This window comes from Oncorhynchus mykiss, chromosome 17 (assembly GCF_057628025.1).
Source record: "Oncorhynchus mykiss isolate SJ-2025 chromosome 17, ASM5762802v1, whole genome shotgun sequence".
Lineage (NCBI taxonomy): Eukaryota > Metazoa > Chordata > Actinopteri > Salmoniformes > Salmonidae > Oncorhynchus > Oncorhynchus mykiss.
In genome coordinates, this window is record NC_143038.1 from 8,734,094 (window position 1) to 8,759,711 (window position 25,618).

The 25,618-nt window shown below is 42.8% G+C and overlaps 2 long non-coding RNA genes across 2 annotated transcripts; one reads left to right on the top strand and one right to left on the bottom strand.

Annotated features, from left to right (window-relative positions):
* Positions 1-1,827: 1,827 nt before the first annotated feature.
* Positions 1,828-5,825, bottom strand: LOC110493576 (uncharacterized). The gene is made up of 2 exons (XR_002469173.3): positions 5,020-5,825; positions 1,828-4,308 (listed from the first exon to the last, which is right to left on the bottom strand). It is a non-coding gene; the product is annotated as an uncharacterized LOC110493576 (long non-coding RNA).
* Positions 5,724-25,138, top strand: LOC110493575 (uncharacterized). Its single transcript, XR_016487712.1, has 7 exons — positions 5,724-6,212; positions 12,043-12,174; positions 12,363-13,650; positions 22,076-22,237; positions 22,371-22,466; positions 22,738-22,883; positions 24,077-25,138. It is a non-coding gene; the product is annotated as an uncharacterized LOC110493575 (long non-coding RNA).
* Positions 25,139-25,618: the final 480 nt, after the last annotated feature.

A 25,618-nucleotide genomic window follows, 5' to 3' on the forward strand; every position in this document is an offset into this window, starting at 1 on the left:
TCTGTCTTAATAACCAGTGCGTCACATGACTACTTACATACATGTGAGTGTTATGACCCTGTCCCTGAACGACCCCTGACTTGCTTACTCAGATTGGAGCGTAGGGATGGCAGTATGTCCAATCACCAACCAGTGCTTTGTGAAACCTTTTCTTGATTACAGAGTAAACAGATTTAGCTCTACACAAGACTTATCTGTAGTCAGAACATTGCACTCTCCTGATCCTTAGTACCATTACAGTGCCTTTGGAAACTGACTTTTCCCACATTTTGTTAGGTTACAGCCTTATTCTAAAATGCAAATAGTTTTACCCCTTCGATCTACACCCTACTCCATAATGACAAATCAAAAACAGGTTTTCAGAAATTGTTGCTATTTCTTTAAAAAAAAAGTTAAATGTCACTTACATAAGTATTCAGACCCTTTACTCAGTACATTGTTGAACGATTGGCAGCGATTACCGCCTCGAGTCTTCTTGGGTATGACGCTACAAGCTTGGCACACCTGTATTTGGGGAGTTTCTTCCATTCTTCTCTGAGGATCCTCTCAAGCTCTGTCAGGTTGGATTGGGAGCGATGCTGTACAGCTATTTTCAGGTCTCGTTTAGATGCCAGGTTTCCTCCAGACGTGACACTTGGCATTCAGACTGCAGCATTTTGTTTCTCATGGTCTGAGAGTTTTTGGGTGCCATTTGGCAAACTCCAAGCGAGCTGTCCTGTGCCTTTTTTTAAATTTTTATTTTTTTACTGAGTGGCGGCTTCCATCTGGCCACTCTACCATAAAGGTCTGATTAGTGGTGCTGTTCCTCCACAGCGGAACTCTGAAGCTCTGTCAGAGTGACCATCGGGCTCTTGGTCACCTCCCTGACCAAGACCCTTCTCCCCCGATTGCTCAGTTTTGCTGGATGGCCAGCTCTAGGAAGAGTCATGGTGGTTCCTTGAACTTCTATGCTGCAGAAATGTTTTGGTACCCTTCCCCAGATCTGTGCCTCGATACAATCCTGTCTCGGAGCTCTACGGACAATTCCTTTGAGCTCATGGCTTGGTTTTTGCTCTAACATGCACTGTCAACTGTGGGATCTCATATAGACAGGTGTGTGTGTGCGCCTTTCCAAATCATGTCCAATCAATTGAATTTACATTCCATTGATGCCCATTTTGGCAATCTGAACAAGATGATAGGGCAAACATTGTGTATTGGTCATATTGAAGCAAGTGAACAATTTAAATGTATTATTAATGTATTACAATTATTGCACTTAAACTGCCATAAATATATTAAGCCCTAGTGGACTCCAATCAAGTTGTAGAAACATCAAGGATTATGGATGGAAACAGGATGGATGGAAACAGGATGCACCTGAGCTCAATTTTTATTTTTATTTTATTTATTATTTTTAACCCCTTTTTCTCCCCAATTTCGTGATATCCAATTGTTGGTAGTTACTGTCTTGTCTCATCGCTACAACAGGCTTGAGATGAAGGTCTTAACACAGCGCGCATCCAACCCAGCCGCACCAATGTGTAGGAGGAAACACCGTACGTACACCTAGCTTGCACTGCGCCCGGCCCGCCACAGGAGTCACTAGTGCGCGATGAGAGAAGGATATCCCTCCCGGCAAAACCCGGACGACACTAGGCCAATTGTGCGTCGCCCCATGGACCTCCCGGTCGCGGCCGGCTGCGACAGAGCCTGGGCTCGAACCCGGAGTCTCTGGTGGCACTGCGATGCAATGCCTTAGAACACTGCGCCACCCGGGAGGCCCCTGAGCTCAATTTCGAGTCTCATAGCAAATGGTCTGAATAGTCATGAAAAACAGAAACAATATTTACATATCTTTTTTTTATTAGCAAAAAAAATCGATGAAATTGTTTTTGCTTTGTCATTATTGGGTATTGTGAGTAGATTGCTGAGGAAATGTTTTTATTTAATCCATTTTAAAATAGGGCTGTAACTTAACAAAATGTGGAGAAAGTCAAGGGGTCTGAATACTTTCTGAAGGCACTGTACATTCACACAAAGATCCAGGAGGTGATTAAATGTTTTGTTGCCATGGAGGCCGTTTGTCACCTGTAAGTCACATTTGATATACCTGAAACATTCCATTGAGGCCCATTTTGGCAATCTGAACAAGATGAGAGGGCAAACATTGTGTATTCGTCATATTGTAGCAAGTGAACAATTTAAATGAATTATACAACATAACATTGCACTTAAACTGCCATAAATATATTAAGTCCTACAATGTGTTTTATACCCTTTTAAATGTTAAGAGTGATCATTACTGAAACATTTATAAACAATGTACCAAAACATTCAGGTTGATTCACGTTTGACAGGTAAGGATGCTTCTAAATACTCTTTCCAGTGACGTAACCTTCACAGCTGTAGCCATGTTCAACTAACGCCACGAAATGCCACTACAAAGTCTTGCATTACAAGACTATCTACAATGATTTATTTTAGCAATCAAATAAACATGCTTTAAAAGGAGTTTTATCAAAGAACATGTACGGTACTAAATGGCATTCATGGCGACCAGTGTATTGACCTTTGAGTGCTTCACAGAAACTCCTTCTCCTACAGAGGAATTCACAGGAGAACCTTGAGGCCAGTTTTCTACAACAAATAAGGCCTTTTGAGAATACATTCAGCCCGTCCCATGATATTCACTCTCCCTCACTGGGTGATATAATAGTTAACCTCTAAGTGAACACTTTCATCTTCATGACCAAGACTTCCAATTATAGACCTGTATAGACTGTTGGGCTGGCACCTAGTACAATCATGGTTTTGAAGAGGGAGTTTCCAATTTTCCAATGCATCATACAGGTGGGATAAGCAATTAGAGCCAACATAAAAACCTAACTAACTGATAATGTTATTCCATCTGGGGAGTGAAACCACTTGAGGCATATTAAGGCAGTCAATCCTAATGATAGTTATCATCCCTTTAGTGCGTTATTAGATTACAATCTGCAGGCTGTGTCGTCGCTGTGGTTTTAGCATCCCCACATCCAGAGATGGGCAGTATTCCTGTTACATGTAATTGAAATTCATATTTCATTTGCTTTTGAGTATTTTGTCATTTTGTATTTCACTGGCCTGAACTACAATCCAATGTAGTTTGTAACATACTTGAGACCTGTCATTTATATTTTCAAAATACATTTTCTATATCCTTTTTTATTTTATAGCGGTTCAACATTTGGAGGCCCCCTTTCACCCTGCATTGGTATCAGAAGTCACGGCACTATGGTGTGATATGAGTGTCTGCTGAATGAACAACATGTAAATGTACAAATGTACACCTGCAAAGCATGCTGGGTATTATTGATGAGCTCCGCCCACAAAATAAGGCCAATAATAATACCAAGTGTGCTTTGCAATTATTACATTTTTACATTTAGGTCATTTAGCAGACATTTATCCACAGTGACTTAGTCAGTGCATTCAACCAATGTAGATAAACAACCACATATTACAGTCATAGCAAGTTAAATGTGTTTTTGTTTCTGTTACTAAGAATATTGTTGTAGTGAAGGCATGTACTTGCAAATGTATTTTGTATTAAAGAATGAATCATTCTAAATACAATTCTTCGCAAAAGTATTTTGTATTTTAGTTTGATACATTGGTCTTTAAAGTAACTTGTATTTGTAAAAAGATACATTTTCATGCATCTTTTGCCCATCTCTGTCCATGTCTTCATCTTCCATGGGTGCAAAGTGAGTGAAACCATTGACTCCCAGAGACACAGTGTCCAGCAACACCTCCGCAGTAGAATGGTACAATTGGCAGCCGAGATAAAGGCCAAATAGCCAAAAACTTTTCTAGTAGCCAAAATCCCTTGTTAATCAAGTCCTCCTCAATCTAATCCATGTAGGCCGGTAGGCCTCTCCAGGGCTCTGGATGACTTTCCAGACCCACACTCTCAATGCTTCTGATCACTCTGGTAATCCTGTGTTGTCCTCAAAACTAGCCTCCTGGGCCCTGCGTGGCTTCTCCTTCCTCACTCCCCCTCAATGCTTCCTCAACAGTATGTAGGTGAAGAGCACCACCACTCCAGTGGTCAGCGCTGCGATGACACACTGGTGAATGGTGATGACGGTCTCCAGCGTGTGGATGCGCTCCTCCATGGCGCTGGTGTGGATGTAGTCATAGACGGAGGCACCGATGCTCCACACTGCCCACACAGCGTCCACCAGTGCCTTCATAGTGGGGGAGACCATTGGGAGGCTGCAGGGCGCCGCTGAAGCTGGACCCCAGCCTCATCCACCGCTCACGGGCCCCACTACACGGCCCTCACTGGGGGGGAATGAGAGATAGGTACACACAGGGCACACTATGGTGACCTTTGACCCCTTAAATGGAGGTCATATGGGCAGTTGGAAAGAGGAAACTGTGAAGTAGCTCTACATACAGGTTCTTTGAGACAGTTTTCCTGACAGGTGATATATCTGTGATTGTTCAGGCAATTTATCAATATGATATTCATTCATCATCCACAACATGTTATGATTGCTGTTTTTCTAGAATAGGTATCATTCTCATCTTTGACCAGCTGTTACGTAGCCTTCGAGACTAACACCAGCTGACTGTCTGACATCAGGGCACAGATATAGCCTGTTGGTCCCTCCTGACAATCTTCATCTTAGTAAATAAGGAACGTTGCGATGGAATAAAACGATGAATGTAAAAATCTAATTTAATTAGTGATGAGTTCCCCACGAGAAAACAACTCAAAACTGGGACCAATTTGAATAGCCTATGTGCGCAAATATCGAGGCGCCATATTCCTAAACTTCTATGGCCTTGTAGCCAATGGCATTTAGCAAATATTTAACAGGACATGACACAGGAAGGAGATAAAATAATATTGATTGCGATAATTTACTTGGCCAAAACAAGAGCTTTTTAAAAAACCGCATCATCAACATCATCCTTTGGTCGAAACTCGAGTCAAAGTTCGCCGGCGCGACATTATGCGACTATTACACACACACGAATAATACTCACCAAGGGATTGGAAATGTTATGCAAATCGTTGTTGGAATAAGGATGAACATCCGTATCTGTGGTTTATAACAATTATTATTCAGTTTAGAATAAATCGGTGGCGCTGTCTCGGTGTTGCGACTGTGACATTGCTCCTGCGCAAGTGCGTCATTACGCACAGAGAGTAGGGCGTGCTCTTTGGGTTTATTCGTTCTTGTTACTACAATAATCCTCAATTTGTTGCCACGTGGAGTCGCACCACACCACCAAAAGAAGTAGGAGCGCAAGAGAAATGACGGGCCAATATAATAATAATCTAAAATCTTAATATTGCCTAGTGCCAAGTTTACATAAATTCTAAGATGTTTCTTAATAACGGCCACTATGCCTATTAGGCTATAATATGCGAATTTTATGACATTATTATGTAGGCCAAATAAATGTATCATTCGGATAAGAAAGAAACCACAGGAATGTGTCCAACTTTCTTTCGTTGTGTTGTCAATAGTGTGCCGATTTCTATCGATGTCTACTCCATCAATAAGTAGCCTATAACAATATCAGTTAAGTGCTGCGCCCAACCTTGGCAATGGGAACCTATAACTTGGAGACAAGACGAAGTGACGCGCTCAAAATAACCAGGTTACCACTTAGCAGAAGTCCATTTTGGGGAGGTCCCAGCACAAGGGCGCAACACAATATATCTAATCATTTCAGCTCTTGGTGTTGCCGTGGTCATATAGCCTACAACTGGGCAATAACATCTGCAAGTCCGTTTAGAGAATGGATATTTTGAGTGCCGTCGGCGATGCGTGCGCACGGGGTTCGCTCAGACTGGAAAACATCGCATTTATCCTTTTTTTTAACCTTAGGGGAATCCCGAGTGCTACACTGTTGCGTTTTTCTTATTTTGGAGAAAACAACATTTCAAGTTATTTTGAAAGAAAATGGTGCAATACGTCCCCAAGGATATTCTTTCTAAATTTGGTGATTGTGCAATACCAGCGCCACTGATCAAAAAGAGGGGCGGTGGTGGTGTGATGAGCAGCAGCGAACTTCAACTTCGCACGCATCTCCAATCTCTCCCATATACTCATCAAGCGAGGGTTTTGCGCGAAGTCATCTTGCTGTCCAAGGGATGCGGACGAGACATCACGGACCCTACGGCTTTGCGCATTTATGCTGAACATGTTTGTGACATTGGAGAATATCAGGTAAAGACAACGTTAGCTCAGTCAAACAGTGAATATGAATAGCCTATTGTGGTTCTGTGGATTTCCTTGAATTAATTGTTGTGCCTTGTCTGGATAGGAGGAAGTCGACACTATTGGAACAATTAGTTTGTGCCAACTGCGTTTTTGAATAGGATATACTGAATGAATGCTAAACTACAAAGGATTTCGGCTATTTTGTTCATCATTATTCATCATAATCCACTTATAATTCAAGGACAAGACACAATTCCTCACACAATTATAGAGTGTTCTGAAATCAGTGTGTGCCAGAGGCTGGGTCTTTGCGGGCAAGGTGAGTCCTCATTCATTCAACTGGCCTACAAAGTCCCAGTTTCTGACTCATGTGACCAACACGTTCAGAATATATTACAAGTGAACTGACAAAATATAGATTCTGTACTTGTGAACTATTTCGCACTAATGCAATTTAGGGAGACGACATGCACTGCACACTGCCCGGAATATGGACTACCTAACCAAGCATATAACTTTTTCGCAAAACGCACAAGCCTAGTTTAAGGGCCTCACAGGGATTGATATCAAAATATCAATTATAACACACAATTAATATATAGCCTATATGGTTCCTTATTCTAGAAGTGAGAGGGTCAAAAAAACTTTTTTTTTAAAATCATTGTAATAAGATTGGCCAAGAAATTATGACAAGTCATCAAAACAACTTTTACAACACTGATCTACTGCTTTTACATGAATTAATATCAAGTCCATATGTTTTCTACATATGACACGTGGGCTTAAATCTCTTTGACAGGCCAACGTGTTCTTCTCAACATTTATCCAGACCTACATCTTAAAATGGCCCATTAAAAAAAACGTCTTCATTGCAAAGATACAATAACTTTTATGACATCTCTTAACAGTCTACTTGAGAATACATTTTTTATGTCTAAGACAAAAGTTGAATTCAACTGAGGGGGAGAAAAGTCCATCTTCTAATAAGCTTAAAGTGTGTTAGTCATAAAAGTAGCAGTGAAGTCAGTTACCAAATTAGTCTCAGGCATATTTTCACCAGCCAAATGCAATAGTCTACATACCCCACTAGTGAATTTAGCATCTATTCCCTAAATGTGTTACGTAATTAATATTAGCAATGCTGATGGTGACATCTACATGCTCAAATGACACCTAGGTAAGACATATGCTGAAGCATGTGTTTTATTCCAAGATGGATGCAATACTATCTAATTATTATATATCTAAGTATAATGATCATTGCCATAGTACTCTCTACTATTTAGGCCTACTATCTCACCATCTGACTAACATCAATACATTTCTTTACAGTGCTGTTTTTTTTTTTACAGTTTAAGTAGGCGGTGTTCTTCTCTCTCCTTTGCAACAGACTTTGTTTATAGAAGCCTGCCATTTTAAGCTACAGTTGTGACAAAGCTGCGGCTGTCAGCTGTCAGCTCTGTTGAACTATTTTACACATCAGTGTGCTAATTTTAACACTTAATTTGTTTGTTGTCATCAGTGTAAGGACAAAAGACAGTAAACCTTGAAGATTAGCATTTGTGAAACTTTATCTTCTAACTGGAATGATATCCTCTAAGATATCTTCAGGTATCTTCTAACTGAAATGATATCCTCTAAGATATCTTCAGGTATCTTCTAACTGGAATGATATCCTCTAAGATATCTTCAGTTATCTTCTAACTGGAATGATATCCTCTAAGATATCTTCAGTTATCTTCTAACTGGAATGATATCCTCTAAGATATCTTCAGTTATCTTCTAACTGGAATGATATCCTCTAAGATATCTTCAGTTATCTTCTAACTGGAATGATATCCTCTAAGATATCTTCAGTTATCTTCTAACTGGAATGATTTCCTCTAAGATATCTTCAGTTATCTTCTAACTGGAATGATATCCTCTAAGATATCTTCAGTTATCTTCTAACTGGAATGATTTCCTCTAAGATATCTTCAGGTATCTTCTAACTGAAATGATAGAGCTCACGCGTGAACTCAGTTTCAAGTTTAAAAACAGAATCAAATAGATTACACCCTCAAACTAAGTGAGACGTCGTCATTAACGTTCCTATTGCTCTGTTTCAGGTAATTTTAAGATATATGTAGGCCACAGCTGATTTACATCCTACCACCATAAAGATGAAATGACTCACTACAAAAACTAAACCAAAAACATTGCATGACACAACTCCTCCTCAACACCAACCAGGAAAACAGCCAGTAAGAGTGTGAGAGTGTAGAGTGCCTAAGTGGGAAGGCTTGGGAGGCTGGTAACACGGGCCTGGATTGAATAAGCACCATGGCTATGCTGGACATCTGGGATATCCACCAAGAGTGCTGATTTAAGTTGGGATATAAACAGTGCTCACTGCCTGCCAAGCCTTTCTCAATGGCATTTTATATTGTTCCAGGTCCAGTCAGACTCATCTCGCGACTTGCAATAGTCTTTGTAATCACTTTAACTAGACCATATCAGTCTCTAACCCAGGCTGCAGCTGTAACTAGGCCTGGGCCTACACTACATGTGCGAGCATATGCCAGGGAATGCTTGTTCAAGGTATGTCAGGTCATTGGATTCGTTCGTCGAGTTTCCAACTGAAACACAGCAATTCAAAAGCCATAACATGTGTAATATATTGTCATTACGTAGTAATTGTGAATAGAGCAAACTCCTCTAATTCAACTGGCCTAGGTTGTGTTTACCTTGTCTGCTACAGTAAAGCTGAAGAGCTAATGAACTAGACTAGGGACCCTTCTGAGAAAGACTGAAGCTCTGAACTCATTCAACCCCCTTTAAAATGCCCGCACTAATCCCAATAACAGTCAGCCATTATAAATATACAATTCATAAATTGCTTTCTGTGAAATATGCAACCCTCTAGCCTCATCCACTTAAACTCAAAGTCCAATGTGTTGGCCTATTGACAGGCTGGTTGGTTCTTCTTTCGCCTCTGTTTGTTGTTCCGAATGATCCAGCCACGGTTCTGATGGTACCCAACTAATCCAAGCTGTGAACCCACTCCTCAACCAGTAAACGCAACGGTTCAATCTCAAAAAAGTTGGAACAGACATAAGAGAAAGAGAGACAGAGACAGAGACAGAGAGAGAGAGAGAGAGAGAGGGAGGGATGGAGAACGAGAAAAAGGCAGCAAGAAAAGTGAGGGACTTTTAGGGGCAGCTGTGTTTAATTAACCCAGTCATAATGCCCCTAAAAATCCTTATTGCTCTTGCAATGGTCAACAGAATCTTCTATAAGAACAAGTCTCTGTTATGTGGCGACGCACTCTTACGGACATGTTACAAGCTCTATGAAATCCATTGGTCACATTGTCAAGTCCCTGAAATATGTTCAGATTGTCTTGAAGCAAGTTGGAGGGCATTGAAAATTGAATAGAAAATGCTTATTTGTTACTCCCAACTGACGCATTTCGACAAATTACGGACGTTGTCAGGGTGCTTTCCTAACTTGTCAATGAACTTGTCAATGAATTAGTCAAACAAATCTAGTTAGATGCAACTCTGGCCTCAGGCGTTCTTATCCGGAGTTCACGTCTCGTTGAAGGTGCTGCATCACGACACAACAACAGTTCCAACCTAGACAGATATGTAACAACAGTTCCAACCTAGTCAGATATGTAATAACAGTTCCAACCTAGACAGATATGTAACAACAGTTCCAACCTAGACAGATATGTAACAACAGTTCCAACCTAGACAGATATATAACAACAGTTCCAACCTAGACAGATATGTAACAACAGTTCCAACCTAGTCAGATATGTAACAACAGTTCCAACCTAGTCAGATATGTAAAAACAGTTCCAACCTAGACAGATATGTAACAACAGTTCCAACCTAGTCAGATATGTAACAACAGTTCCAACCTAGACAGATATGTAACAACAGTTCCAACCTAGTCAGATATGTAACAACAGTTCCAACCTAGTCAGATATGTAACAACAGTTCCAACCTAGTCAGATATGTAACAACAGTTCCAACCTAGACAGATATGTAACAACAGTTCCAACCTAGACAGATATGTAACAACAGTTCCAACCTAGTCAGATATGTAACAACAGTTCCAACCTAGACAGATATGTAACAACAGTTCCAACCCAGACAGAAATGTAACAACAGTTCCAACCTTTTTTTTTATTTTTATTTTTTATTTTACCTTTATTTAACCAGGCAAGTCAGTTAAGAACAAATTCTTATTTTCAATGACGGCCTGGGAACAGTGGGTTAACTGCCTGTTCAGGGGCAGAACGACAGATTTGTACCATGTCAGCTCGGGGGTTTGAACTCACAACCTTCCGGTTACTAGTCCAACGCTCTAACCACTAGGCTACCCTGCCGCCCCTAAACAGATATGTAACCGTGTTTTTAATGAGGAATACATATATGTTTCATTTCATTGTTATTTGTTTTTACTGCATTTGTTTTTAGGCATATGGGCAATGAAATGTACCAATATTTACATAGAGTTGCATATTTTCCAAAACTTGGGTCACAGGAAAACATAGAATTTCTCATTTGGGTCCCAGGCTGAAAAAGTTTAAGAACCCCTTCTTTAGATGAGTGGGATGATTAAAGACCAGAGCACACTTTGCCCAGACAGAACTATAGACATCTTCATCCTCACTAATGATAGCTATGCGCCTATGGAACCCTGACCTGTTCACCGGATGTGCTACCTTGTCCCAGACCTGCTGTTTTCAACTCTCTAGAGACAACAGGTGCAGTAGAGCTACTCTGAATGATCGGCTATGAAAAGCCAACTGACATTTACTCCTGAGGTGCTGACCTGTTGCACCCTCTACAACCACTGTGATTATTATTATCTGACCCTGCTGGTCATCTATGAACGTTTGAACATCTTGGCCATGTTCTGTTATAATCTCCACCCGGCACAGTCAGAAGAGGACTGGCCACCCCTCATAGCCTGGTTACTCTCTAGGTTTCTTCCTAGGTTTCGGCCTTTCTAGGCAGTTTTTCGTAGCCACCGTGCTTCTACACCTGCATTGCTTGTGGTTTGGGGTTTTAGGCTGGGTTTCTGTACAGCACTTTGTGACATCAGCTGATGTAAGAAGAGCTTTATAAATAAATGTGATTGATAATGATAGCTATGTACCTTGCAGGTTGGCCTTAGGATGTCATTATCTCCCCAGTATCCATTGTTTAACATGCAGACAAGTGAGCTATATGTCCTTCAGTTTCTTGACTTTGTGCCAAAGGCCAGACAGACAGACGGGCGAAGGATTCTGATCTGATCCGGGTTGGGGTGGGGTGTGGTGGGGTTGGAGAACTGTCTGAGAGGGGGAGGCTGGCTGGAGGAGGAGACGGAGAGGAGTGCTCCTCCGTGGGGGTGAGTCATCGCCTTCGGAGGCTATTCAGTGAGTTCACTCTGGGAGGATCGTGATCCTTCGGTTGGTCGGTGAATCCGCCGTCCTCCTCGCCACAGCCAGAGAGGGGCTGTGAAGGAAAGTGTGGGGGCTTGGCTGGGCTGATGACTCAGGGCCACGCACCGCACAAGGAGTGAGGGAGGAGGGGGAGGGAGGGAGGAATTACGAATTACTCCGAGCATGTGGAATCTCATACAGCTATCACAGGACAGACACTGTGCTTCTACTAGGCTCTGAGGCTCTGTAGAAGTCTGTCCTTAGACACAGTGGTAATGGCAGTGGTAAGACGGCTAAGGGCCGTTGGTTTCCATTGAAGAGGAACAGAACAGAGCAGTATATTCCTGTCCTCGCACTTTGAAACAAAGTCATGCCCCCCTTCTTATTGAATGAATTACGTCTTTCTATTACAGCAAGTCGGTGCAGGTTTGAAGCTCTGCAACTCCAGCAAAGTAATTAAGCATTGCATGCTGTCAAAATATTCCATTACAAAAGTCTTGAAGATTTGGGAAGTGTCTCCGGTGACTATCTAGATGGGAGGGGAGGTGAGTTGGGCCGTTTATTGTCCAGTTCTTCCTGTTTCTTTCTTGAGTGATGATGCTCCTCCTCCAGCTCTGTCATTGGAGAAATTCTTTCAAATAACAAAGCTTCATTGAGTGATGATGACAAACATTTCCAGAAAGAGAACTACCTGTATGACATGCAATACGGACTCTCTATGCGCCCCCTCTAGTGTGAGTCATCAGGCCTAAAGACGCCGAGCTGTGAGTGGTGAATCAGGTGTTGATAATGGCCAACAGTGGAGGGCTGGTCAGCCGACAGGTGGGGGCTGGTGTGTGTTGGGTGTGTGTATAGGTGTGCAGTGCGTGCATGTATTGTTGTGTGAATGTTTTGTGTGATGTGAGTGTGGAGGGAGATTATGGTGTGTGTGTGTGTCTCCATGAAGAGGAGTTGATGTTGTGTGATGCATGACTCAACACGAGAGGAAGGCCACACCCATGGGACGAGCCCAGGCTCCCTTCAGCGGCGGCATGGTCCTAGATCTCACTGACTATGGGTGCCACGATTAAAGTGTATTGTCCTAACTGATGAAGCTCAAACACTTGAAGAGGCACTCAAATCCTGCACAAACCCTCTGACACAAAGGCAGAGAGGCCAGGCGAGAAAGTGGAGCACACCTTCACCCTCCGCTGTATGCCCCTTTATAAACAAACTCTTCCAACCTGATTTCAGCCAACCAGCTACTGAGAGTCTGGGCCCGTATTCACAAAGCGTCTCAGAGTAGCAGTGCTGATCTAGGATCAGGTCCCCCCTGTCCATACAAACATATTCATTATGGTCTAAAAGGCAAAAAACTGAACCTAGATCTGCACTCCTTCTCTGAGACACTTTATGATAGGGACAACCGGGAGTAAATAGAATGACTTAGCCATGGCTTAACCATGTGTTGCATCTCCATAATGGTAATTTCCTCCAGTAATTACTCATCATTAAATGTCTCTCTCTCCCAATCACCTGGTTAGTGTTTATAATACGGTCTGCCTTGGTAAATCCCCATCATTCTGAAATAGCCTGATTGTGTTTAATTGGAGCATTCACTAAACAGAGTCCACCCACCAGCATCAACAAATCCAATATATTTTAACAGCAGGGAACAATTTAATCCGCCTCCATATATCACCATTGTAAACAACCAAGACGCAGAGCCCAATGTTGCACAATGAGCCTGCGTTGAGGAGGAGTTGAAAGGTCAGGTAAACACTTGTCCCAGGCTTTCCCTGCCTTTTTAATCAGGACTCCTGTCCATTTTTTGATCTTGATTAGATCTCTTGACTTATGGCTGTGTACACTAATGCTGCACTTCTGGCGGCTCCTTAACTCACTGTTTGGTTTGTTTCATGTGGACGGGAATGTCAAGTTGCTTGTTGGCCTGGAGGCTTGTGCGCTGAGTCGCCGACAAACCATGGAATGAATCCTTTGCAGACTAATGGGCGGGCCAACGTTTTCCAGTGTTTGTCATGGTGAGTTTGTTTGCCTATATGCATACCTCATATTCATATTCAGTGCTAACTTTAGTGCTTGTGTGTTTCCATTCTGTGAATATAGGTCCTCAAAGCCCAACGTGGTCCAGTTTCAGAGAAACTGCCTCATTCAGCACAAATATTATGGAAGACCATTTAGGTACTTCTCCACCCTCCTTGTCTTCGCCAACCAGCCATGGGGGAGGTGCTGACAGATTTGTTGTTTTTTTCTGGCAATTTGGGGTCAACGATGCATGTTAGCAAACCTCGCCGGCTCTCTTAGTTTGCATTGCAAAACCAGGAGGCCCCCGACGTGCATTGTGCAATGTACACAGCAATCTGTTGGGTGACTGGCATGTGTCTGATGATGCTTGATGCTTTAGATATGGTTGTGGCCGTTGAATGAGGCATTCACAGTCGATTACATGTTGTCAGGGGTCTGTATTGGCAAGAATGCACAAAATCCCTGTCATTCAGTAACTAATAGCTTTTACGCTAAAACGGACTTCGCAGAATAAGGCAAAGATGCTCAACAGTTCAAATCTCTGCACAGCACGTTGGAAAAGACTAAGGGGAGACAACCTTGCTACCTCAAATGGCCTCCTGCAGTCTTCAAGGACTGGTGAGTGGGTGTGAGGACGTTGGTAAAATGAAAACATGCAGAGTCAGGCGCAGGACACAGTTCTGAGTAATCATCCAAAATGTACTCCAACAAGGAACAAATACAATAATCCCAAGCACGAACAATGAGAACCCACATGACAAACAATAACGCACAAAACAGAGAGGGAAATCAGAGGGTTAAATAAGGAACATCATTAATGGAATGGAAACCAGGTGTGTATGATCAAGACAAAACAAAACGAAAATGAAACATAGATCGGTGGTGTCTAGGAAGCCAGTGACGTCGACCGCCGAACGCCGCCCGAAGAAGGAGAGGGACCAACTTCGGCCGAAGTCGTGACAGTGGGGCTGGTGAACTTAATGAGATTTTCATGGTTTCTCAAGTATCTTTGGGATTTCTCAGTCGGTCTCAACAGCACAGCATGAAGCTACAGCTTGAAGACCCACGGTCTAGTCCTCCTTGTCCAACCTGGCTCAGTTGATAGGACGACAAGACCGGAAATCCATCTTCCTCAAAACCCCTCTTACATTACATTAGAAAGGTCTTCCGCCCCTCTCAAAACTGTCATTGGAGCTCCTTCAAAATCATAGAGAAAACATGATTGTTCCTCTTTGGTCTTTATGTTGGCAAACACCCTTTCGTCTTGAAGGAGAAGCTAAATCCATTTATAGTCCGTTTCAGGGGGGAAATGTGTGTGTAGCGCAACTGTTCTCCAGGGCCGAACAAAGAGCTGTTTTATGTTGGCACCAGATTGAGGTCTGTGGATCACAATGTGACAAGGCAGACCTCAGAAGACCCTTGCCCAGCAGCTAGTGATGTGCCTTCTTATTCTTGGAGCCACTCTCTCATTCCAGGACATGGAAACCCTTGGCCTGGCCATCCATACAACTCCAAAACCAACAGTTCTGCCCATGTGTAAGCAAAGAGGGCAAGTGTTTTTTTCATGACACCTAAATGTCTTTTTCTTTTGTGGACAGCATCTTTCGCTGCCCCTTTTGCTTTTTGTTATTCCACAAGTCTTTGTCTTGGCCAGTTCCTGTGCACATAGCTCTGCGGGATCTGAGGCGTCACACACCGTGGCATTGTTTTTTTGGTCATGTGACGTCTAGAGTTGACACTGGCATCAATCCTCCGACCGTTTCACACTCCAACACTGCCAGTAGGATCTTTTGACTTCCTTGACTTCCCTTTTAGTTTGCAGTGGAGTAAAGGGGCTTTACAGCACTTCTACATTGAAACCCTGTTTTGGAACGCTTTCTTTAGATCAGTGGTCATCAACAGGTCGATCTCCAAGGCATTCCTAGTCGATCGCCAAATATTTCTGTAAAAAACCCAACAATAAGCCTTGCGTTCCTATTTTTTCTTTTTTGTCTCACGCTGTTGTTGGTAGGTGCACCCGATTCAGCTGCCCTGCGCTCCAGGTATGCGATGTGTTCCCATTTTGAACCATTTCATATGTTTGAAGGCGCAAATCAAGTACACTATAGGCCTACCAATCGGAGGACTGTCTGCAGTAACATAGCAGGCATAAAAGAAAGCTACAGCAAAGGCGGTACAGAGGGTAGTGTGTACGGCCCAGTACATCACTGGAGCCAAGCTTCCTGCCATCCAGGACCTATATACCAGGAGGTGTCAGAGGAAGGCCACTAAAATTGTCAAAAACTCCAGTCATCCAAGTCATAGACTGTTCTCTCTGCTACTGCACGGCAAGCGGTACCAAAGCACCAAGTCTAGGACCAAAAGGCTCCTTAACAGCTTCTACCCCAAAGCCATAATACTGCTGAACAATGAATCAAATGGCCACCCAGACTATTTACATTGACCCCCCCTCCCCCTTTGTTTTTACACTGCTGCTACTCGCTGTTTATTATCTATGCATAGTCACTTTACAAATTACCTCGACTAACCAGTACCCACGCACATTGACTCGGTACTGGTGTCCCCAGTATATAGCCTCATTGTTATGCAATTTTCTTGTTACTTTTTGATTTGATTACTTTTTTAAACTTTCGTTAATTTAGTAAATATTTTCTTAACTCTATTTCTTGAACTGCATTGTTGGTTAAGGGCTTGTAAGCATTTCACATTGCATTCGGCGCATGTGACAAATAACATTTGATTTGAAGACTGTGTCCCTTTTTGAACAGTGTCAGAGGAGGACCCTAAGTCTGCTGCTCTCTCCCTCCGCTGAGACTGACCATCAGATGCAGGCTCCACCAGCCTAGTAAAATTAAAATGACTGAAGTGTATGCTCATTCAGCGGTCCCTCACAATAATACAACAAATGACCTATTACCGGTGTGATCATATAGCCTACCTTAAATGTTGAAATATAATTGTAAAAAAGGGTCTGCGAAACAAAGCCAATATGCAGTGATAATGTATTGGGCCTATAGCCTACTGCACACACCTCATTACTACAGTAGCGTTTTTAATAGGTTAATGTTGCCTTGCCCTACGTTTTTTTAAATCATGTACAATAACAAAAAAACTGTTGAACGGTAGATCTCGGCTTGCATCAGAAATTGATCCGACTCAGAAAAGGTATGTGACCGCCTGCTCTGGATCATTCCAGGTGGTCCCTGCCTTCTTCATCTTATTATTCCTCTTCATGGTCTTCACCTTCTTCTCAATAACTAGGTTTTTATTCAGTAGCCAACTGTTGCATCAATGCATGCCGCCATCTCTAGAATATGGCTGTAGATATCTTCTGAAGTAGGGGGATATTTATGATGTAACACACCACACGACTGCAGCCTTTTGAAGCTTTCGCAGCCTCCGCCACGGCCATTTTAGATATATAAAGTCAATAAAGAAGTTGTATTGGAGTAAACACTCGTCTCCGTTCCCAGAGCGAGAGAGAAGAAAAATGTATCTAGTGCAGTAAATTGAACTCAACTTTGCCTCGTTCATGAACTCGCCTAATAATAACCTGTTCCAACAAGTGAAACACTTTACAGCTAAGCTAACACCGAGGCCCTTTAAAGTAACATAAGATAATTGGTTTTCAATGATGAGATACCAATTTAAACCAGGTTAGCCTCTGTCAAAGGCTGAGAAACGCTTGAAAAGTGTCGGACATAGGGCTTACAGGGCATTCAGAAAGTATTCACACACCTGGACTTATTCCACATTTTGTTGTGTTACAGCCTGCATTTAAAATGGATTAAATTCAGATGTTGTGTCACTAGCGTACACACAATACCCCAAACAAACAGGCCTGGATGAGATCTTTAAGGTCAGGGCCCTCCGCAAGGCTCACAAAATAATTTTAGACCCAAGCCATCCCCTGTACCCGGACTTTGAACTACTTCCCTCTGGGCGCAGGTATAGGGCACCCCTCAGCAGGAAAAACAGAACTAGACAATCATTTGTGCCAGGTGTGATATCCTTCCTAAATAGCTCCGGCTAATGTTCCTATCGAGTCAGTAAGGCCAGCAGGCTAGTCTTTTGAAAAAAAAAATGTTTTAATGTTTTTTGGTATGTAACTGTTATGAAAGTTGTATTGTCAATTTTGTTTTGTATTTAAACGCCACTTTAAATGTGTACATGACACCGCAACAACATTTCCCCATGGGGACAATAAAGTCAGTAAGTAAGTAATGTCAAAGTGGAAATTGTACAAATTAATTAAAAATGAAAATCTGAAATGTCTTTGGTCAATAAGTATTCAACCTCTTTGTTATGGCAAGCTTAAATAAGTTCAGGAGTAAAAATGTGCTTAACAAGTCACATAATAATTTGTATGGACTCACTCTGTGTGCAATAAGTGTTTAACATAATTGATTTATGACTACCTCATCTCTATACCCCACACATACAATTGTGTGTAAGGTCCCTCAGTCGAGCAGTGAATTACAAACACCGAGACCAGGGAGGTTTTCTAATGCCTCACAAAGAAGGGCACCGATTGGTAGATACATACAATTTAAAAAATCACATTGAATATCCCTTTGAGCATGGTGAATGTATTAATAACACTTTGGATGGTGTATCAATGGATGGTCACTACAAAGACACAGGGGTCCTTCATAATGCAGTTTTTGGAGAGGAAGGAAAATGCTCAGGGATTACACCATGAGGCCAATGGTGCCATTAACACAGTTACAGAGTTGGCTGTGACAGGAGAACTGAGGATGGAACAACAACATTGTAGTTACTCCACAATACTAACCTGAATGAAAAGAGTGAAAAGGAAGCCTGTACAGATACAAATATTCCAAAACATGCAATAATGCACTAAAGTAAACCTTAAAAACATGCAATAATGCACTAAAGTAAACCTTAAAAACATGCAATAATGCACTAAAGTAAACCTTAAAAACATGCAATAATGCACTAAAGTAAACCTTAAAAACATGCAATAATGCACTAAAGTAAACCTTAAAAACATGCAATAATGCACTAAAGTAAACCTTAAAATCATGGCAAAAATGTGGCAAAAACATTTTGTCCTGAATACAAAACGTTATATTTTGGGAAAATCCAACAACACATCACGGAGTACCACTCTTCCTATTTTCAAGCATGGTGGGTGTTTGCATCATGTTATGAATATGATCGTCATCGGCAAGGACTAGGGAGTTTCTTTCGGATAAAAAATAAACAGAATAGAGATAAGCACAGGCACAGTCCTAGTAGAAAACCTGGTTCAGTCTGCTTTCCAAAAGACACTTGGAGACAAATTCACCTTTCAGCAGGACAATAACCTAAAACAAGGCCAAATATACACTGGAGTTGCTTACCAGGATGACATTGAATGTTCCTGAGTGGCCTAGTTACATGTTTTAACTTAAATCTGCTTGAGAATCTATAGCAAGACTTGAAAATGGCTGTCTAGCAATGATCAACAACCAACTCGACAGAGCTTGAATATTTTTTTAAATAATAAATGTGCAAATATTATACAATCCAGGTGTGCAAAGCTCTTAGAGACTTACACAGAACTACTTACCACTGTAATCGCTGCCAAAGGCAATTCTAACATGTATTGACTCAGGGGTGTGAATACTTATGCAAATGACATATTTCTGTATTTAATTTTCAATACATATACAAACGTTTCTAAAAACATATTTTCACTTTATCAATATGGGGTATTGTGTGTAGATGGGTGAGAATAAAATATATTGAATGCATTATGAATTCAGACTATAACACAACAAAATGTGGAAGGGTATATCTGAAGACATTGTATATCCGGCAGAAAACACCTTCACACACACACACGTCGACCCTGGGTGTCTGTGGAGGTGTTGACGGGGGATTGGCTGCCGAGTAACAGAGGCTGCAACCAATTAGCATACAGAGTAGTGATGTAGCCTCGAATGCCCTCTGGTTAACAGAGAGGATAGCATGAACACACCACACTTTCTCTATTCTCTCTCTATCTCTTCCTTTTCCTCTCCCTCCTCAGGTTCAGACAGTCTAATGGCCTTGTGATCCGACTGAGCCCCGGCTTTGTGGGATACTCTAGGACTCCAGCATTAAGATAACGAGACAGTCACGGTGGGGCTAGTTTTCCAGGAAGTCAACCGGAATAGTGAGAATCTTTAAACTACTCTCAAGTCTCATTCAAAGAGAGAGAGAGAGAGAGGTAACCCTGTGGTGGGCGTAAGTAAGAGGATGGATGGTTTAATTGGGCGAAGAGAATGAAATGGATTCATTTCTGGTTTGTTCAAAAGGCGTAGTAATTAGAGGTGGGAACAGAGTAGTATTAGCAGCAGAGGCGGGAGAGAAGTGAAGTGAAAGCTCACCATTTCCCATTAGAAACTGCATCTAGGCCGGTCATGTGTGTTAAATAGCCATCTGATTGGCTGACTGACTACTGTTGTATAGGTCTGTTATACTGTACAGAGCATTAGGTAGTCATGAGCTTAGAGAATCAACTCCCTTGTAAACCAGATGACCATCTCAGTGGGACTCGCCAGGTTAAACAAAGGATAGATCAAATAAATGAAGGTGGGACTTTCCTCTCATGCAGGCAGCAGTTTACTATGGCGTGGAGTGGGACGGGATGGCTGGGTGAGATTTACTACAATAGTAGAGTCACAAGGGGCTGGAGTGAAGTGGTACTTTTCTCTGCTCTCCTCCCTTTTTCTATGCAGCTGCCTGGTATGTGGGTCACACCATGGTGTTGTGTGTGTGTGTGTGTGTAGTATGTTTTCACCCGCCTGTATGTATGCTCCTCTATTCGTGTATGTACCTCGGCGTGCACCTGCGTGTGTGTGTGTGCGCGCGTATTCCTATAGGTGTATCTACCTCTCGCCAGACAGGGGGAGATATTTAAGTGTGACACGCTGCATGGCCTGTTTGCCTTGCTCCCAGCCATCAAGAGAAGTGTACACACCCTCACCTTGGCCAGGGAGGAAGGATATTTCTGATGGAGTGGAGGGCTGAATTTAGGCCCAGGCATTCTCAGTATCTGTCACCCAACTCCAATAGATCACCGTGCAGTGTGTTGCCCTGAGGAAGTGTGTGTCCGTGTTTACTCCCTCCCTCCCAGGTCCAGGTTGCTTTGCGCTGAGCCCAGTAAATATACACAGTGCCTTCAGAAAGTATTCATACCCCCCAACGTGTTCCACATTTCGCTGTTACAGCCTGAATTCAAAATTGATTCAACAGATTTTCTTCACACTCATCTACACACAAAACCCAATGTCTTTACACATTTTAGCATATTTTTTGAAAATGAAATGAATGTTAGAATCACCTTCGGCATCAGTTTTTCTGGGTAAGTCTCTAAGAACTTTGCACACCTGGATTGTACAATATTTGCTCAATTCTTCAAGCGCTGTCAAGTTGGTTGTTGATCATTTCTAGTCAACCATTTTCAAGTCTTGCCATGGATTTAGTGCCTTATTGCAAACAGGATGCATGTTTTGGAATATTTGTATTCTGTACAGGCTTCCTTCTTTCCCCTCTCATTCAGGATAGTATTGTGGAGTAACTACAGTGTTGATCCATCCTCAGTTTTCTCCTACCACAGCTTTTAAACTCTGTAACTGTTTGGCCTCATGGTGGAATCCCTGAGAGGTTTCCTTCCTCTCTGGTAACTAAGTTAGGAAGGATGCCTGTATTTATGTAGTGACTGGGTGTACATATTCAATGTCTGATTTTTTAAATGTATTTTCATCTACCAATAGGTGCACTTCTTTGGGAGACATTGGAAAACCTCCCTGGTCTTGTGTGGTTGAATCTGTGTTTGAAATTCACTGCTCGACTGAGGGACCTTACAGATAATTGTATGTGTGGGGTACAGAGATAGTCAAGTCAAAAACATTGTTAAACACTATTATTGCACACAGCGTGAGTCTATGCAACTTATTATTTGACTTGTCAAGCATATTTTTACTCCTGAACTTATTTTAGGCTTGCCATAACAAAGAGGATGATGACTTTTCAGCATTTCATTTTTAATTAATTTGTCAAATTTAGAAAAACATACTTTGACATGTTGACATTCTGGGGTATTGTGTGTAGCCAGTGACACAAAGTCTCAATTTAATCCATTTTAAATTCAGGCTGTAATACAAGAAAATGTGGAAAAAGTCAAGGGGTGTCAATACTTTCTGAAGGCACTGTACACAGTGACTCTTGCTTTCCCTTCCTAAAGTGTCCCTACGTTTACTTCCCTACTAAGATGGAGTACATCATTTTAACCAGTATGTATTGAGATGTTTGGATGTTCATGCACTGTATCCTCGGTCGACTACAAAGTATTTTGAATATAGTAGGGAAACTCACTGTGCTGTATGTGTTTTTGAACAATGACACAACAATGTCATCTGCCCTGTTTAGAGTGGTTTACCAGATGGCTTCCATGGAGTTTCTCAACCTCCACCAAATAGGGAATTGCCATTGACAGCAAGTAAACAACCTGAACACCAACTGCCGCCAACGTAAACATCTTAAGGTAGCATGTGTCTCTGCTACATTCAAAACTTCGGCTGCAGTTGTCAGGTAAAAACAACATCCTCCTTACACTACCTTTTAAATGCTTTCACAACTGAGTCAACTCTTGCAATCTCCATCCCAAAATGTTGAATTAACGTTGAATGAATGTATTCTCACTGTATACATATTATCCATATAGGCTGGGTTAAAGGTCATGAAGCATCCAGTGACGGGTGGAAATGAAGACCACACAGCTTGAAGAGATCAGGTTGAAGAGGGAGGACATATTTAACTTGTGGGTCATAGGTCAAACTCTCTCCCTCTACCTTTCCATCTCCCCCGCTCTCTTTCACTCTCACCTTTCTCCTTCCCCTCTACCCCGCTCTTTCTATCACCCCACCTCTCTCTTTCTTCACCTACATGTATACTCCTGTCTTTTCCTCTTCTGACCCCCCCACCCCTCTCTCTCCTTCATTCTCATCCTCTCTCTCAGCCTGGCTGTTATTTCTCCATATGTTTTGACTATGTGCTACCTGAGCTGGTCTGTGCTGTTGGGCCTGAGGCAGGTCTCTGGCAGGCAGCAGTGTCAAGTTGGAGGGAGGCTTGGTGGTCTGTGTGTGACATGGAGAAGGGCCCACCGGCACCGCAGCAGCCCCGCTGAGGCCAGGTCTACAGCTGTCCCACCCTGCCAGGGCCTCTGCTTACAGTCACTGTGAGTTACGACCGTTGCTCCTTACTCACACACACACACACACTGGCAGGCGCACACACAGAGGTGAATGCCCCCCCTACTAGCAGCCACACACACCGCAGACACACACGCTGAGGCAAGATATATTCCTAGCAGGAGCTTAAGCCCTATCTGAGAAAGCCCATTCCCACTTGGCTTGTTAAAGACAGGCCATGTAGAAAGAGTACATTTAAAGCCCACACATCAAATACAGGGGAAATGTGATGTGTAGCTGATAGCGCTCTGTGCATTCACACCACATCCCGTGCCAGAGGGCACAGACAAACACACACACACACTCCCCGTACCAGAGGGCGCACACACACACACACACACACACACACACACACACACACACACACACACACACACACACACACATACACCCCGTACCAGAGGGCACACACACACCCTGTACCAGAGGGCACACACACACCCCGTACCAGAGGGCACGCAAACACTCTTTATCAGAGGGCACACACACACCTCGTACCAGAGGGCATGCACACACACACACACCCCGTACCAGAGGGCACGCACACACACACCCCATACCAGAGGGCACGCACGCAAACACACCCCGTACCAGAGGGCACACACACACCCTGTACCAGAGGGCACACACACACCCTGTACCAGAGGGCACATACACCCTGTACCAGAGGGCACACACACACAATGAATAACCCCCACCAGACGCACACATAGACGAATGATCCTTAACAGAGGACACACACAAACTCCCAAAGCCCTCAATCACAGGCGTGTACGGGCCCAGCATACATGTTTATGTCTACAGATCAATCCAGCTGATCCAGAAGCAGCCCAACCTTGACCTGATAGATCAACAATGCTCTCTGTCTCTCCATTATTGGCGAGATGTTTGGACACAGCTTGTAGCAGGGTGATGAGGCCAGAACTGATATTGGATTTCATAACCCTATAATGCTATAGTCCAATCATTGAAATGCTTTACTTTAGAACAGAAGCTTTTGCTAATTAAATCAATACAATTGTCCTGTTGTTTGTTCTACAGCAAGGAGAACGTCCCCTGAAGGTGTGTGTGTGTGTGTGTGTGTAAATGTGTAACTGTGTTCATGCATGTATGTGTGTGTGTCAATGTAATACAGTATCTCATGCAACAATCACCGGATGGAATGCTTCTTGGTCCACAGGAAAGGATGGATGGAGAGAAGATGGATGGATGGATAGAGGATCGAGATTAGAGATGGATAAATAGAGGATAGAGACTAGAGATGGATGGAGAGAGGATGGATTGAGAAAGGCGTGGGTGTAGATGAATGGTGAGTGGGGGTCCTGCAGTACTAAAAGCCGGTGACCCAGACCATACACACCCACTCACAGGGACCTAACACCACTCAGAGGACTGCTCCTTGGTCCACTGCTACCACATGCTAAAACACTTAGATACAACACACACACACACACACACACACACACACACACACACACACACACACACACACACACACACACACACACACACACACACACACACACACACAGAGATAGCAAAATGCTAAATGTGAAGTTCACATTCAAAATACATCCCGAGACACAGACTACCAGTCAGAGACATCAACACACGCTCTTGTGTGTGTTGCCATGCGATGGTGATGAGCTGCACATGACATGAGTGGGGCGTGGAGCCCAACCTCTTATCAGACAAAGGAGATACACAGAGAAGAGAGAAGGAGGGAAGGAGAGGAGAAGGATGGGGGGGGGGGGAGGAAGGAGACGTGCCGCCCCAGACTGCAGTCATGAGGTCTCCATCCCGTTCCACACGCCGAGTCTCGTGGGTAAAAAGCCATAATAAAAAAACTTTGCGCTATAGCCAAAACCCCCCTCACACACAGTCAAGAGTCACAACACACACACACACACACACACACACACACACACATACACACACACACACACACACACACACAGTCAAGAGTCACAACACACACACACAGTCAAGAGTCACAACACACACACACAGTCAAGAGTCACAACACACACACACAATCGAGCCACAACACACACACAGGAACCGGACTGCGTAGATTAATGCCATTCGCCCCGGGAGTACCCCTTTGGTTTTGAGTTGAGGAAGTCCAGACAAGCTATTTCACACACACTGTTCATGTGATCCCATAAATTCACTTCCTTTTCTGTATGTGTTGACCGAAAAGTTGTGTTTGTCAATAAAATGTTTGATTTGCAAGTACATAGTGTGTGGGAGTCATTATTTTTCTTCACTTAGTGGGGAATTCATGCCCTTCCTATGCAATCATCTGACCTTGAATTTAAGCATGAGGAAACGCCTGACAGCCAGCTATTCATTTGGGCCGGAGGTCATAGATGGAGGTGTGGCAGTGATGGGCAGAATACGGTGTATTCTGCCCGACTTCCCTCCCTCATAATTCCACCACCTTTACTTGAGAGGAAACCATGAATAAGGTCGAGCACCAGTCGGTTCCAGGTGGAAAGACCTACTATTTCTGATAGAAATAACACCATTCTCCATGCACTATAACGTATTTTTTATTTCACCTTTATTTAACCAGGTAGGCAAGTTGAGAACAAGTTCTCATTTACAATTGCGACCTGGCCAAGATAAAGCAAAGCAGTTCGACACATACAACGACACAGAGTTACACATGGAGTAAAACAAACATACAGTCAATAATACAGTATAAACAAGTCTATAT